Raw genomic sequence first — 14,643 nt, 5'->3', positions numbered from 1 at the left:
CAGCTCTATAAGCAAGCCTAGCTCAGCCCGTCACTGTCTGTTAAGTCCTATTTATACTCTCTCCAAACATCATGTGTCCTCCATGGGTCTTGCCTCAGCACATACATCTATCTCAACTGACATCACTCTGCCAATCAGCCCAAGTCCACAGTAAGGGACAAAAAACTACAACATGGAGTTCTGATAAATGCAGCTCAGCTGTACAGTGTAAGGAGGACCAATGCATGCATCATTAGTGAAAAATCCTTCATCATGTGTCCCTTCATGTGCTTGCTATAGTAGAACATCCTCTCTCCTGTGTTTCTTCAGCTAAATGTTCCTTCAAAATTTGCCTTAGTCTTTCACCTGCGTTCACTTCAGCTAAACGTTCCTTCACGTGTTTGCCCCAGCAAAACACCATCTAAATGACTTTCCAAAGAACCCTTACATTCCCACTTAAGAGATGCACTGCGGGCATCAACTGCATTTTGATTGGGCCATTGGTCATGATCATTTGTGAGGCTGGGCTGTCCTAGTCCAGTCTCCCTGTGGTCCTGTGTTGACATGTCTTTTTAAACTCCAGACTTCTGTTGTTTCTGGTGTGTGTGTGTGTGTGTGTGTGTGTGTGTGTGTGTGTGTGTGTGTGTGTATACTGTTCAGAACCTTCGTTAATATCTGGGTCAATATAGACCTTACTTGGACCTGCCTAGGACAGCCCTTGAGGTAGCTTATGCTACCAGGAAGAGGGTAGCTCAAATGGACTTTGCTGTATGGTTTTATCTTGATTCAGCCTGGACCAAGTGGAATGAACTTCTCCATTACCATCCATGTTCACTGAAAAAATTGTAAATACTTCTGTGTGGAAATTAAACCCAGGCTTACACACAGATCCTAAGGGCAAAGCTGGACGTGTACATTACTGATGTTTGCTGCTGGACCACACTTCTCAGCCTGTTCTGGAGTGGAGGCAGGTGCAGACCTACAACTCAACCCTGACCTTGGTAGAGCATAAACACTAAACTATGGCCATGGAAAAATAAGGGCAGAATTGAGAGAGGACAGAAGCAGCTGTTGCCAGAGCCATTTAAACTCCAACTTCATGTTTAATTCTCCTTTAGGCAAAATCGAGAGCATGTTGCCATGTGGGATTCTCACTGACCACTCCTGTTGCTTGTTTTTTAACTTTCCTATTCCTTATACCAAATCATATTTTAGTCAGAGCAATAGCACTTGGTGGTCTCAGTTCCTCTCACACATGTTACCTGTCAGAGAAGAGCAAAGCCAGTAAAGTGTCCCTAGAAAGGACATGACTGTGTACATATCACTACCACAGCCTCTTGGGATACTCCTGTCCAGTTCCATCTCTGTTATCCCCTCAGGTGTGGTCTCACCTGATTCAGGTGCGGAGGCTGGGTTTCAGTTCTGACCCTCTTTATGTCCCTCCCCTTGCAATCATGAAGAACTTGAGTTGGATTTACACAGCTGTCATCTTGATTCAGTCTCAACTTTCACTTCTCTATGAGGTGTCTGACTTCCATCTGGTCATGGTTGGCAGCTGTTAGGATTGATCGCACAGTGTCATTGTCAACTTGTGTCTCCATTGTGACCCCAGAAGCTCCTGAAGAAGTATGTGAGTGACCAAGCATCATTTACATTTAGCACTTTCTCTGGCTGGTCAGTCAAAGTCACTTTTATTCTTTGAAAATTCAGTTTACTTTGAAACTTCTGCTTTCTTATCACACCAAACAACACTGAAGCCAAGTAGCCTTTTCTGGGCTTCTTTTGACAGACAAGCATGGGGCACTTAGGTCTATCTGTGCAGACACTTTGCCATTGCCCCCTGCACCCTTACTGATAGCCACAGCCACTCTCCTTCAGGCCCTGTCACCCTCTGTCAGACTGGAGAGCAAAACATAACAGAAAGAATTGGACAGACCAGAGATTACTGAGGGATGTCTGTGACAGACAAAGAGAAGGGGGCATGGTGGCATATGCCTGTAATATGCCCTATGAAGTGTGTCAGGGCCAATCTGCACTACCTGGACTCTATCTCAAAGAACCAAAATAGAGGGAGCAAGAGGAGACTTTAGAAGACTTCTGGACACCTGTGAGAGCATAGGAACAGGGAGGTTTGGGCAGGAAGAATCCTGACATGATGTGCTGAGAAAATTTTAGCTAGCTCAGTAGAATAAAGGCTGGTGACCATTAGAGAAAGCCTTCTGGTCCAAGACTGAAGTGACCTGTGTAGTATCTTTATCTGTGGCTTCCCCAGGGTCTCCAGCAAATCCCCACTGAGGGGGAGGTGTGAGATGTTCACCATAGTAAGTGCATGTGTGTCCTCCCTGTGGCCCTGAAAGCTGCTCATCCAAGGAATTCCCAGCAGAGTAGAATGTCCTGGGCAGGGATGCTGTGCAGGCGGTTGTGAACTCTGATGTTTAGTCCAGTACATTTTCCAGGGCCTTCACAGAAGGTGCCTTTGTTAACAGCAGGAATATAGAGGGCCTTAAGGCATGTGCTGGACCATGAGGGACTCATTCTCTGTAGAGAGACCTGTAAGTAGGCAGTTAAAACTAGATGTGGTAGTGCATGCCTTTAATTCTAGCCTTCAGAAGACAGAAACGGGTGGATCTTTCTAAGTTTGAGGCCAGACTGGTGTGTATAGTAACTCCTAGGGCCACACCGTGAGACTCTCTCAAAAACAAACAAGAAAATGAAAACAGAAAATCTGCTTTGCAGTGAGAGCAATACGGTTAAGACACGGATGAGCATGGGGCCCAGGTGTTTACTGAGGGCATTTGGTGAGTGTATTAGCTACTGTTCTCACCACTTTGACAAAAGCAACCCAAGAGAAGAGGCATTTATTTAAATTCACAGTCTTAGGATTCTCCATTGTGTTGGGAAAAATATGATGTTGGGTCAGCTCCATCTATAGGACTGGAAGCAGGTAGCCCTGGCCAGTTCACATGACCCAGATCATATGACAGAAACAGAGGTCAGAACCAGAGGTTCTGCTCCTAGTACCCTACCTCTGTCACCTAAACCCCATATCTGAAAGGTAACACAACCTCTCCAAACGGTGCCACCAGCTGGAACATGGAAAGCTGTGGGGACATTTCACTCAAACCACAAACAGCACTCTTCCTGTGTGTGCTCACTGTGGCACAGACATATCCTTAGCTCTCATCTCCCATTATCTGAAAACAAACTTTTAAATTAACCAAAATGTACCAGCATTGAGACCTAAGGCAAAGAGGAGACTGCTTAAAGAACTTTCTTTGTTCCCCCTCACCACTGACCATTCTAGCCTAAAGGTTCCTGGTGGGGGCCTACACTGGCCCATGTGGGCATCCAGTGGCACCAACAGAGACTGACTGCTCCCTAATGAATCTTGCTTTCTTGATCTTGAGGTCTCTGTTTTCTTCTCTAGGGAATCAAGAAAGGGAAGTGCCACTTTTCTCATAGACAACTCCAGATATTAGCCTTTGGAGTCCTCTGAGGGGGATAGGACAGCTCCTCTGAGTATCATATCTGCATTAGTAGCATAATTATTCCAAGCCCAGAAGTTACATCCTCTGTCTATATCCCAAGGAGTTGGCTAACTCTTAGGATGGACAGGAAGTTGTCCTTTTAGAGGGTTCCTCATGGAAACAGGTGTCATGGAAACAGGTTTACTTAGGAGAAGCTTAGGTGACAGGCACTCAAGACCTCAGCTTCCTCAGTGGACAAAGAAGGATTAAGCTGTAGACCTCATAAATTTCTTCTACCTTGCCATCTGATGTCCTCCCTGGGTCTGACACTTCAGGCTACACAGCCAGGCATGACCTGGCTCCTGCTGGAGGCTGGTGATTGGAGGTTGAGTCAGGGTGATGCTCAGGGAGTGGACCTCCTCTGAATGCCACTATTAACTTATTACTGTAGGAATGGCACATTCCTAGTGTGTCTTCTGCATGACATGAAAGTTGTGTATAGTCCATCTTCTGCTGGGAGGAATCTCTGGGTAGCCTGATACTCAGACCAGAGAATGGCTCTTCCTTTCCTTCTGCTGTCAGTAGAAGGCAGGAGCTGTCTCTAGATGTTGTCTGAGGCTGGGCACTTCCAAGGTAAGAAGAAGCTCAGGGACTTCCCATGGACTTAAGCAGCAGTTGTGTGTGGCTCATTGGAGTGTGTGTGTGTGTGTGTGTGTGTGTGTGTGTATTTTGTCTGGAACAGAGCTCAGTTTGTAGCTAATTACCACCACTAAGGTAAGACTTGCCTTTCTACTCAACTGAACGGCTAGTGAATTTTGAAGGTGTTTTGTTTTGTTTTGTTTTGTTTCGTCTTTCTTGGGAATGGGCTGTGTTCAACTGTTGAAACATCCAATTTCCAGCTCCATAAATGTAGGCTCTGTTATCTCTAACCATTGAAAATGATTCTTGCCCCAGCATCCCAATTAACAATCTCCTAAAGACACACAAGAGACCTTGTACCAGTCTCTGGGATTTACTCTGGGCAGAAATGTCCACTCTGTGTTTCTCTTCTGAAAATTTCAGCTGCTTTGGTTTTCCTGGACTCCAGCCCTGTCTTCTCAAGTCAAGGATCTTATCAAGCTGAACTGTGGGTTCCCCAGACTTAACCAAATCTGTAGGCTGTGAGAGGAGGCTAGTAGTAGTTTCTTAGTTTGTTGGTTTTTCATGTCATAGGTACCATCCTCCTTCACTGGCTTATAGCTAGTTTCTTTAAAATACCTGTTATGTGTGTTTTTAAAACTTTATCTCAGGGAGGACCTATTAGGGTTCTGTAGAGGCCTAGAGCCAGAAGGACATGTGTCTCTACTATCCTGTTAGATTTCTCATAGAAAATATAAAATTTTCATTTTAGAAAGCAAGCATCTAAGAACTTTGATCACATGATTATGGAAACTGAAAAGTCCTGTCTGTAAGCTGGATACTTGGGGAGAGCAGTGGAGTACATTATAGTCTAAGTCTGAGGCAGTGAAAGGAGCCAGTGGTGTCTGCTCATGTCCATGGGCAGTCAAAGACTAGCGCCTCCATTCAGCAGGCAGGCAGGCAGGCATTCACCTTTCTCTACCTTCTGGGTTTATTTGGGTGCCCAGTGGAGTGGATGATGCCCACTCACATTAGTGATAACCCACTCACTGCTCTTCTGAGCCCACTAGTTCAATGCCAGGCCTTCCAGAATGCTCCCCTCCATCCTTATCCATAGTCATACTGATATAAAGTTAACTATTCATTGGTTTATCCCTGTCAATTGACATCCACATGAAACTCTGTAAGCTCCATGTAGTCTGATAAAGCAATAGCGAGGTCATTCTGTCAAACGTGATGCAGCTGACCTAAATACAATGAAAATATCACTAACCCCTTTTCCAGAAAAGAAGATAAAATCATGTGTATCCTCTCTAACTTAATAATTGATAGTACTTCAATGTTATGATACAAAGTTAACAATACTTAGATTTTATGTTGCCTATTATTTAAGATGTTGCATAAGAAGAAAGACAAATATATTTGTTTCCTGTAACAAATAATGGGAAGTAGAATATAAATGTGTTCATAACGAAACAAGGAGATATTTGTGACAGAGCCCTTGCTTTTGTAGCTGCTCACACAGCTGTAAGTATTATTTATAACTCCCTTCTATCCACTTACCTTCTGGAAATGCCATAGTAGGGCATCGTTCCTAACCTGATGATGTGACCCAAATCTTCATTCCTGGGCCAGCAGTGCTTTCCACTGATCGTAATCACAGGACATGAGAATACTGAGAGATTCCCCAAGGGATCGCCAGTGTTCCTGACATCCCCAGTGTTCTGTGCGGAGGAGTCATCCAGCTTTCCCCAGCACTTCAGGTCAGTCCCCCAGCCACCACAGTGACTTCTTTCTTTACCTGTTGGCTTGGGGGCATGAATAGCCTGAAGTGGTTGGGTGGCAAACCTCACTCCCAATTCAATGGAATCATTGTGCTTCTGGATGGAAACATTCTTCCCCTGGAATTAGAAGCTCTAGGCCAGGAGGGCAGTCACATGTAAGGAACTGCCCCTTCCAAAAAATCTCTTTCATTCTTTTCTTCTTTTTTATTAAAGCTTAATTATAATAACAGTGCGCTTTGTTGTGAGATGCTCATGTATGTGTATACTGTTTTGTGACACATATTCACCTGTTTTCCTCTCTTGTCCCCCCCCCCACTTCTACTTTCTACTTCTTTCTATTTTCTTGTCTTTTTTGGGTCCAGTGAGTTTCACTGGAGAAACTTGGGTGAAGAAGTATGGGTGCCTTGCCAGTGGCTACACCACTGAAGAATATGCGTCTCCATCCCCCAACAGTCAGTAATTAATTACCTATAGATCTTCAAAAAATGACAGGGCCTCATGAGCTCCTACCCTAATTAACTTCCTAAAAATCAACAGGGTTGGGTAAGACCTTGTAAGCTCCAACTCTCTTAAAACAAGACACTGATTGACAGGCCCAGACTAGTGCAGGTACTCACACCTGTGAATATGGATGCAATGGCCATGCTGTGTCCAAAGGCTGTCCCGTACTGTTCAACCTTCTTTAGCTCTTCTATCCAGCCCTACAGTGTTTCCTACACTTTCTACAGAATGATACAGGTATCCCATTTATGGCTGAGCATTCAAAGTTACTTACTCTGAGTACTTTTTAAAACAGGTTTGAGTTTTGGTAGTACCACTGCCTCCCCCAACCAAAAAAAAAAAAAAGCTTCTCTATCCAAAACTGGCAGCAGCACTAACCTTTGGGTACAAACTACATATTTAGAAGGCAATTTGTTAAACACACGTCCATTTAACATGGGTAGATAGATAGATAGATAGATAGATAGATAGATACATTGACAGATCCTGCTATTCCCTACTAAGGGTTATAACCTCCTCAGCCAATAGGTCTTTTAAACAAAAACTTATTTTCTGTGTGTAGGTGTTCTGTCTACATGTATATCTATGTACACATGCGCATGCACATGGTGCCCTGAAGAGACTAGAAGTTTTCAGATCTGAAACTGCAGTTACAAGATGGTTGTGAGCTTCCATGTGGGTCCCGGAAATCAACCCAGGTCTTCTTGAAGAGCATACTCGACAACCAAGCCATCTCTGGAGGCCCCAGCCATGGGCTTTCTATAAGGTTTATAGTAACAGAAGTGAATTCGCTCCTCAAATCCAATCAGAAAATGCCTTGTTTCGCCCATAGCAGACATGTCATTATTGCACCAATGGGCACATTTTACCTGGCACACAGCGTCCACAGCTGGCCCAAGATGCTTACTAACACCTTCTTGCACCAAGAGCTCCCTAGCAAAGAGGAAGAAAGCACACAGCTTGCTAATAGGTTGCTAAGGGTAACAGTATGTGGTGATGGTTCCACTCCTGCTTTCATTTCCGGGACTTGTGAATTCGGGCTGTTGGAGAAGCAGCACCACATATCAGATGCTAACCGAGAGCATATGCAGCCTTCTAGGGCGTCTTGCCCCAGTCTTACAAATGCTGCCCTTTAGTTAGTGTCAGAATCAGTCTAGAAAGACCATCCTCCTGTCAAACCAGCTGCTACAGAATAATAGGGTTCAGGGGAAGACCAGTGACTTCATGAGCATGTGCTCATTGCAGCGTGTCAGTTTAGAAATTGGTTGTCTTTATGATTGAGTCTAGACTTCTGTTTACTTTGCATTTTCTGCTTCTACTGATTAAATAATGAGTTTTTCTTATGAACTAAGTTCTAGGCATGTAATCTGATGCTGACATATCCTTGCATGCATGCATGCACGAGGGCGCGCGCGCGCGCGCACACACACACACACACACACACACACACACACACACACACACACACTAAGAAATGGAGCAAAGTGAAAAACAGAAGGTTGATTTATTATACAAGACAAAGAGGACTTGAGCTGTAAGCCAGTTAAACCACGTGATTTTCAGGTGAGGCACTTTCTGTTTTTGAACCTCTTGCTTTCTCAGTGGCCAATTGGTCTCTTCCAGCCTTCCCTGCTGGGATACTTGTGGCTATTTAAAAGCCAGGCTATAGTGGTAAGGGACAACTCCTTGAGCTGCTGAGTGGGGAGAATGGGGCTGAGTTGGGGACAGGGCCTGCAGCTATGTGACAAAGATACAAATCTGAGCCCCCGTTTCCCTGGCAGCTCAACAGTTGCTGCGATCTCCCTTGCTCACTTCCAGAACAGCTGTCACCAGCCTCTCGGGTACCCCATGCCAATGCTAAAATACCGCTTGTTCCTCAGGCTCATTCTCATAGCTGTCACATCCACAGAGCCTCTGGGGTTAGTTGAGACCTGCTTTAGAGGATGACATCTGGGATTGACAAAGATAGGACAGGCAACTGGCAAGGGAGGTGCCCTCAAAAGTGATGGACAGCTCATGGCATGTTCAGCATTCAGGATCAGGATGGTGAGGGTCAGAGACCATGACATCACCAGGGAGATTTAACTGCCATCGTCTGCTTTCTCAGAGGGGTTTACATGTTTGAGTAATAAAAGCTAATATTTGCAGAGTTCCTCATATGGGTGAAGCAGACACAGTGCTGAATTCACTTCATGATTTTTTTCCCCTTTAAAACAGTTCTTGCCACTTATATTTTCCAGGTGTGGAAACACACACACACACACACACACACACACACACACACACACACACACACACACACACACACAAAGAGAGAGAGAGAGAGAGAGAGAGAGAGAGAGAGAGAGAGAGAGAGAGAGAGAGAGAGAGGTATCTACCAGAAAAGACCACTTGAACACAGGCTCAAGCCAATAGAAACCATTAGCTGACTGGCAACTACACAGGGTACTCGGGACCCAAGTACAGTCCTGAGCCATTCTCAGAGTGAGCTTTAAACACAAAACCACATCTTAGGTTGTCACACCTCAGAACAGTTAGCCAGAAGTGGAACTACAGATTCCAAAGATCAAGGTAGTACATGTAGGGACTTTAGCTGGACTACAGGCTTTGGTGAGTTAGGCCTTTGCTTTCATTTTGACAGGTGGTGATGCCTCTGCACTGGGATCCAAGGCTTGAGTTGTACTTCTGTCATGGTGTTGGTTGTGCTAGGGTCTAGGGTCAGGGGCTATTACACACAGAAGTAGAAAAGCCCTTGCTCTTTCACGACTCTGATCCCCATAGACAAGATCCACCAGTGGATGTTAAAGTGCATGGGCAAAGACAAGTCACAGTTTAGACAGGAATTCGGTTCCTAAAGCTCTCACTGCCACTCATGGGAAGTTAGACATTTCCCCTATGATACACCACCTATTGTTCAAGTGACCACTACACAGAAGCCACAGCCACAGGGAAACATCACAGCTCCACGATTCTACCATCTACAAACCAAACTAACCATTTTGGCAGTTACCCAGCTCACCACCAAAGGTCTAAATAAACCAAGCCTTTGGTGGAGGTAACACAGAGGGGATCCATGCAAAGATCTGACCTGGGGCAAGCTGAGGACCACAAAGAGACATCTTCAAGTCACTTAGAAGCCTCTGCAGTGGAGGATGGAGAGGAAGGAGTGAAGGGTGGCATCTGGGATCCTCGTGCAGAGTATCACGCTGTGACTGCTGGAACCCTGTGGCAGTCAAGGACGCTCTAGGGCTGTCAGAGATGCTGCTGCAAAGTAGCAGCAGAAAGACAGAGAGCAAGTTTAGGACCAAGATCCTAAAGTGATACCCCACCCAAAGCATATCAAAGAAATCATATCTAAATCCCAACCCTCTATGACTTTTATCTGTATCATTAGGATGAATAGTTTGGACTGAATCATCTTAGCCAGCTATGACTTTTTCCCCTTTCCTGTGCAGTTCAAGTTAGGGTTGGTTTATAAGGTCATTGTCCTGAGATTTGGAAGCTCTGGCGCCCACTGAGCACTCATGCCTCTTGTCAGCTTGCTGCCTCACCTTGTTAGAATCTGAGGCCAGTGCTCCATGGTGCTTACATCTCCTCTCCTTAACCCTCCTGTATACCTCGTGTGCAGCAGCACAATGTTTCTACTGTGCTGACATCATCAGTCCCCAGCCCCCACCACCACCCCAGAGCAGGGTGTTGAAGGGCAGGTGGGCTTCTCTCTGAGGGCTCACAAACTGGCCTCCAGGATTCTGGTTCATCCATGTGGCTTCTCCCTTGTCCTTGCCCCTCCCTACTTCAGGCCTCCTGGGAGTGCCTGACCAAACTACTGTCTCCACTACTGACACCAGAAACAGACCACAGCTTTTTGCACAGGCTTTGTAGCCAGTTCTCACAACGACTGCCATAGTTTGTATCTTGGGGTGTTTCCCAAAGGTTCATGGTTAAAGGCTTAGTCCTCGGTTTGGTGCTCTTGGGAGGTAGTGGAAATTTTGAGAGGTGGGGCTTGACAGGAGGATGTTAAGTCTTACAGGGTGTGCCTTTGAAGGGGACATTGGGGCCCTAGATCCTCCTCTGCTTCTTGGCCGAGATGAAGCCAGTGGTTTTGTACTATTACATACTCCACAGACTGAATCCTCTGAGCATAGACTGGCAACGCTGAAATTAAGCCCAAGTGAACCTTCTCTTGTGAGCTGATCAGCTCAGGTTGTCAGAGTAATAGAAGGCTAGCAGTGCGGCCTAAGGCCTGATTACTCTTTCTGTATCACTCATAATGCTTTGGCTTTTCTGACTGAACCCCTTCCTAAGTCACAAGTTCATCTTCCTCTGAGGTGTTCAACCTTCCTCGTGCTGTAACCCTGTAATACAGATCCTCATGTTGTGGTGACACCCGCCCCCCAACTATAAAACTATTTTGTTGCTACTTTGTAACTGTAATTTTGCTTCTGTTATGAATCGTAATGTAAATATCTGATATACAGGACATCTGATATGCAACCCCAAAGGGCTTGTGTTCCACAGGTTGAAAGCTGTTGCTTTAAAGACTGCCAAGTCCTGGCTGTTCTATTCTGGAGTCTAACAGATTCGACAGTGCCCCATTATTGCCCCAAGGCAAGTTTAGACCCATGTGGGTGCTATTCCAAGCCCTCCGTGGAACCAAAGCCTTCCTTTTTGCTACCATACTAAATTGCTTCCCAAGCGCCCTGGCTGTGGGTCCAACCCTCCTCTTACTAGCTCATCAGTTCTCACTGCTAATGAGGCTTTAGAGGAAGATGAGCTTGTAACTTAGAAAGGGGTTCAACCAGAAAAATGTTGTCAATGATACAAACAGTAATAGGCCTTAAGCCTCTTCTTACTAGGTCATCAGTTTCACCAATAGCATCGTTGTCTCTGTCTATGAGTGGATTCCTCCATGACTGACAGTATGCCCCTGCCCGTCACCTCCAAGTCATTCCCTGCCTGAGTCCACTGGATTGGCTTGTGATAGTGCACGGCTGGTTCTTAAGTATTTTAACTGTAACGCCGTATTACTTTTCTAATGCTGCGTATCAAATTAACCCAAACGCAGTGACTCTGCACTCTGATAACTTCGAAATCTCTGTAGAAGTCAAGGCACACACATCTGGGCTTTCTGCTCAGGGCCTCAACATTAACATTGAGGTTTCTGGGATTGCTGCATACTCCCCTGCAACTCAGGGTCCTTGTACAAGCTACTCAATTTGTAGGCAGAATCCAGTCATGAGTATAGAGCTGAGGCCCTCATTTTCTTGCTTGAAGTCAGCTGGGGATTTCTCCAAGCTCTTAGAAGCCACTCTCAGCTCCTCTTCCTGTGACCTCACAATATTGCAGCTGTCTTCACCAAAGCCAGCAAGAGAATTCTATGTCAACTTCTGTCTATCATGACAGACTAATATGACCTAACCAAGAAAGTGATGTCCCATAGTAAACACAACGTCTTCCCACATCTAGAGCAAGAGATTTTATAAAGTACATATCACAGGATGGGGATCTGGGGGCTAATTTAAGACTCTGTCTATCACAAACTTCAAAGGGAATCGGGGATTTGCTTGTTTGCTTGTTTTGTTTAATGTAGGGGCTATAGCCCAAGATCTCTGTACATCAGTGTAAACAATTGGAGACTTCAGTTTGCTGCCCCACTCTTGGTTCTTCCACTGGCTGTAAGCACTATGGGTCAAGTGCTTCCACTTGGGCTTGGCTTGAGCCTGTTCAAGCTGGCCCCATAAGTGTTTGCCGAACGAGCATCCTACTGACTCTGTGGCTTCTACTTTTAGGATTACACCCAATTCTTAGCCAGACAGAAAACTTCCTTAAGTTAAGGGGTGGGGAGTACACAGTCCCAAATCCAGAGCTAATCTGAGGAAGGGCCTAGATGGGGACCAACAATAAAACCTCCTACCCATGGCATCAAGGGAAGAAAAAGGACTGACTCATCCAGTCCATGCTTCCTCAAAGATGAGGTCAACAGCCAGTCAAGCAATGACATGCCATGCTGCTATCAGCCAATCAGCAATAGCACCAAGGAAGAGCCTTGCTCCTGGGATAGCATCATGCATAGTGCCAGGGCAAATCCAACCTCAGCCTTTCTAAATATTCAGAGTGTGACTTTTGGTGTCTCCAGACCCTACATCCTTTTTACCTGATATGCTCCTCCACCATCTTGCCCTTCTCTGTTTGTCACAACCCTTCAGGGTCTTACCCTGTCAGCAATGTAGAGGACTTGGTGAGGACACAAAAAAACCAAACCAATTAAATGTGCTGGCTGGAAAAGACCTTGCCATTGGTTGATAGAATCAGCCCACAAGGTCTTCTGATAGCTTAAAATGAAGATCAAATATAAAAGAAAATAACAGCAAATCCATCCACCTTTCTGGGCCCATTTCTTCTGCAAGGTGGGCAGAGTGATCCAGAACAGTGGCCCTCTGCTCTGTGTTTGGAGAAAACATGGAGGCCCATTCTCTGGCTCAGACTGATTTAGTTGGTCTGTGCTTGGTCTAGGAGACAGTATTTTTGAAAGGTCCCCTGATGATGCTCTATGGTTGAGAACCACTGAGCTAAGTTGACAGTTGAGCCATTTTTCCTTTAGCGTTCTGTGGGTTCTCCACCTGCTTTGTGGATTGGACAGAAGACCAATATGTGGAAACCTAAGTTGAGGCACCCATTGACCGAGCTCAGAGGCCATGTTCAGGTCTTTATAAGCAATCCATCTTAGTTAAATCTTCACAGCCCTGTGAGATAGCAAGCTTATGCTGGGCATGCCTTTAATCCCAGTACTTGAGGCAGAGGCAGGAGAGTCTCTGAGTTGGAGGCAAGATTGTTCTGCAAAGCGAGTTCTGGGATAGCCAGGGCTAAACAGAGGAACACTGTCTCCAAAGACAACATAAGAAAAAGATGTCAGGGTCATGCTGACATTAAGGGGTGAGGAAGCTGAAGCTTAGTGAGATGGGTTGTTCTGGTCAATGTCACACAGCTATTGGTGGGAGAGCTAAGATTTGAACCCATATCTGTTGAACTTCAAAGCCTCAACATGTTTTTTCTAAATCGGAGACCAATACCAGTAGTCATCGGAGTAGTTTCTTGGACAATGTACACTTTGAGACACTTAAGCATCTAAACAATAGACTGTAGGATCACACACAAAAATAGGCTTTAATGCTTCTCAAGGGCAGAGAACTGGTTAGGTTTTCTTGCTAGCTTTTTCAAGCTGCTTTGGCTACAAACCGTTTCCTGTGTCAGGCTCTACTATGTTGCGGTGAAAACTCCTCACTTGGCCAGACTTGGGTCAGGCTCTTCCAGGTCTCTTCTCATCTAGGACCTTTGGCTTTCTCTTTCCATAACACAGTTTCCTCAAGGACCCCATGAAGGCAGATTAGTGAGAATCCCTGCCCCTTGAGATCTGCTCATTTCTTAAGTCTCACCCTGGCTCGCTTTCAAGCAACAAGCTTGTGAAGTCAGGTTAGCCAGGGTACAAACTTCCTCCTGGTAACTTTCCACCTGCTGACCACTCACTCATATTTGCTTCTTGGCTATAAATATTCACATGTTTAAATTACACGTTAAGATTCCCCCAGGGTTCTCAGGTGTCTCATTACCTTCTGTAGTAGTTCTTAAATAAAATCTATCATTGGGCTGGATTCTACCAGACTTTGGTTTACTTTGACATTCATAGATTTACAGAACATTTACTAGCCTGAGTGTTTGGGGTTGAATTGGGTCAGCCAAGAGACTGAGAGGATATCATTAGCAGGTGAAGAAGCATAAAGCATGTGCTGGCCAGTTTTATGTCAACCTGACACAAGCAAGCATAATTTTAGAAGAGGGAAAATCAATTGAGAAAAATATGTCCACACAATTAGCCTGTGGCCAAACCTGTGGTGCTTTTCTTAATTGATGATTGATGTGGGAGGGCTTATCTCACTGTAAGTGATGCCACCCCTAATGGGGTGGTCCTTAGTGTAATAAAGAAGCAGGTTGAACAAGTTATGAAAAGCAAGCCAGTAAGCAGCAGTCCTTCAAGGCTCCTGACCCCAGGTTCCTGCCCTGACGTTCCAGGATGATGATGGACTACAAACTGTAAGATTAAATAGGTCCTTTCCTCCCCAAGTGGCTTTTAGTGATAGTGTTTCATTACTTCATCCTGATGAAGACTGAGGGCTTACAGATCCTGGCTGCAGAGGCAGAGTCATGGGAACAGGAAGCTGTCTCAGGCATTCAGGTTGTGTTTGTTTGCATGAGGAGAGTGGAATTCCGAGGCAAAAGTTTGGAGATCCTAAAGACTG

The sequence above is a fragment of the Rattus norvegicus genome, chromosome 4 (genome assembly GCF_021556685.1).
Source record: "Rattus norvegicus strain SHRSP/BbbUtx chromosome 4, alternate assembly SHRSP_T2T, whole genome shotgun sequence".
NCBI lineage: Eukaryota > Metazoa > Chordata > Mammalia > Rodentia > Muridae > Rattus > Rattus norvegicus.
This window is presented reverse-complemented; position numbering follows the sequence as displayed.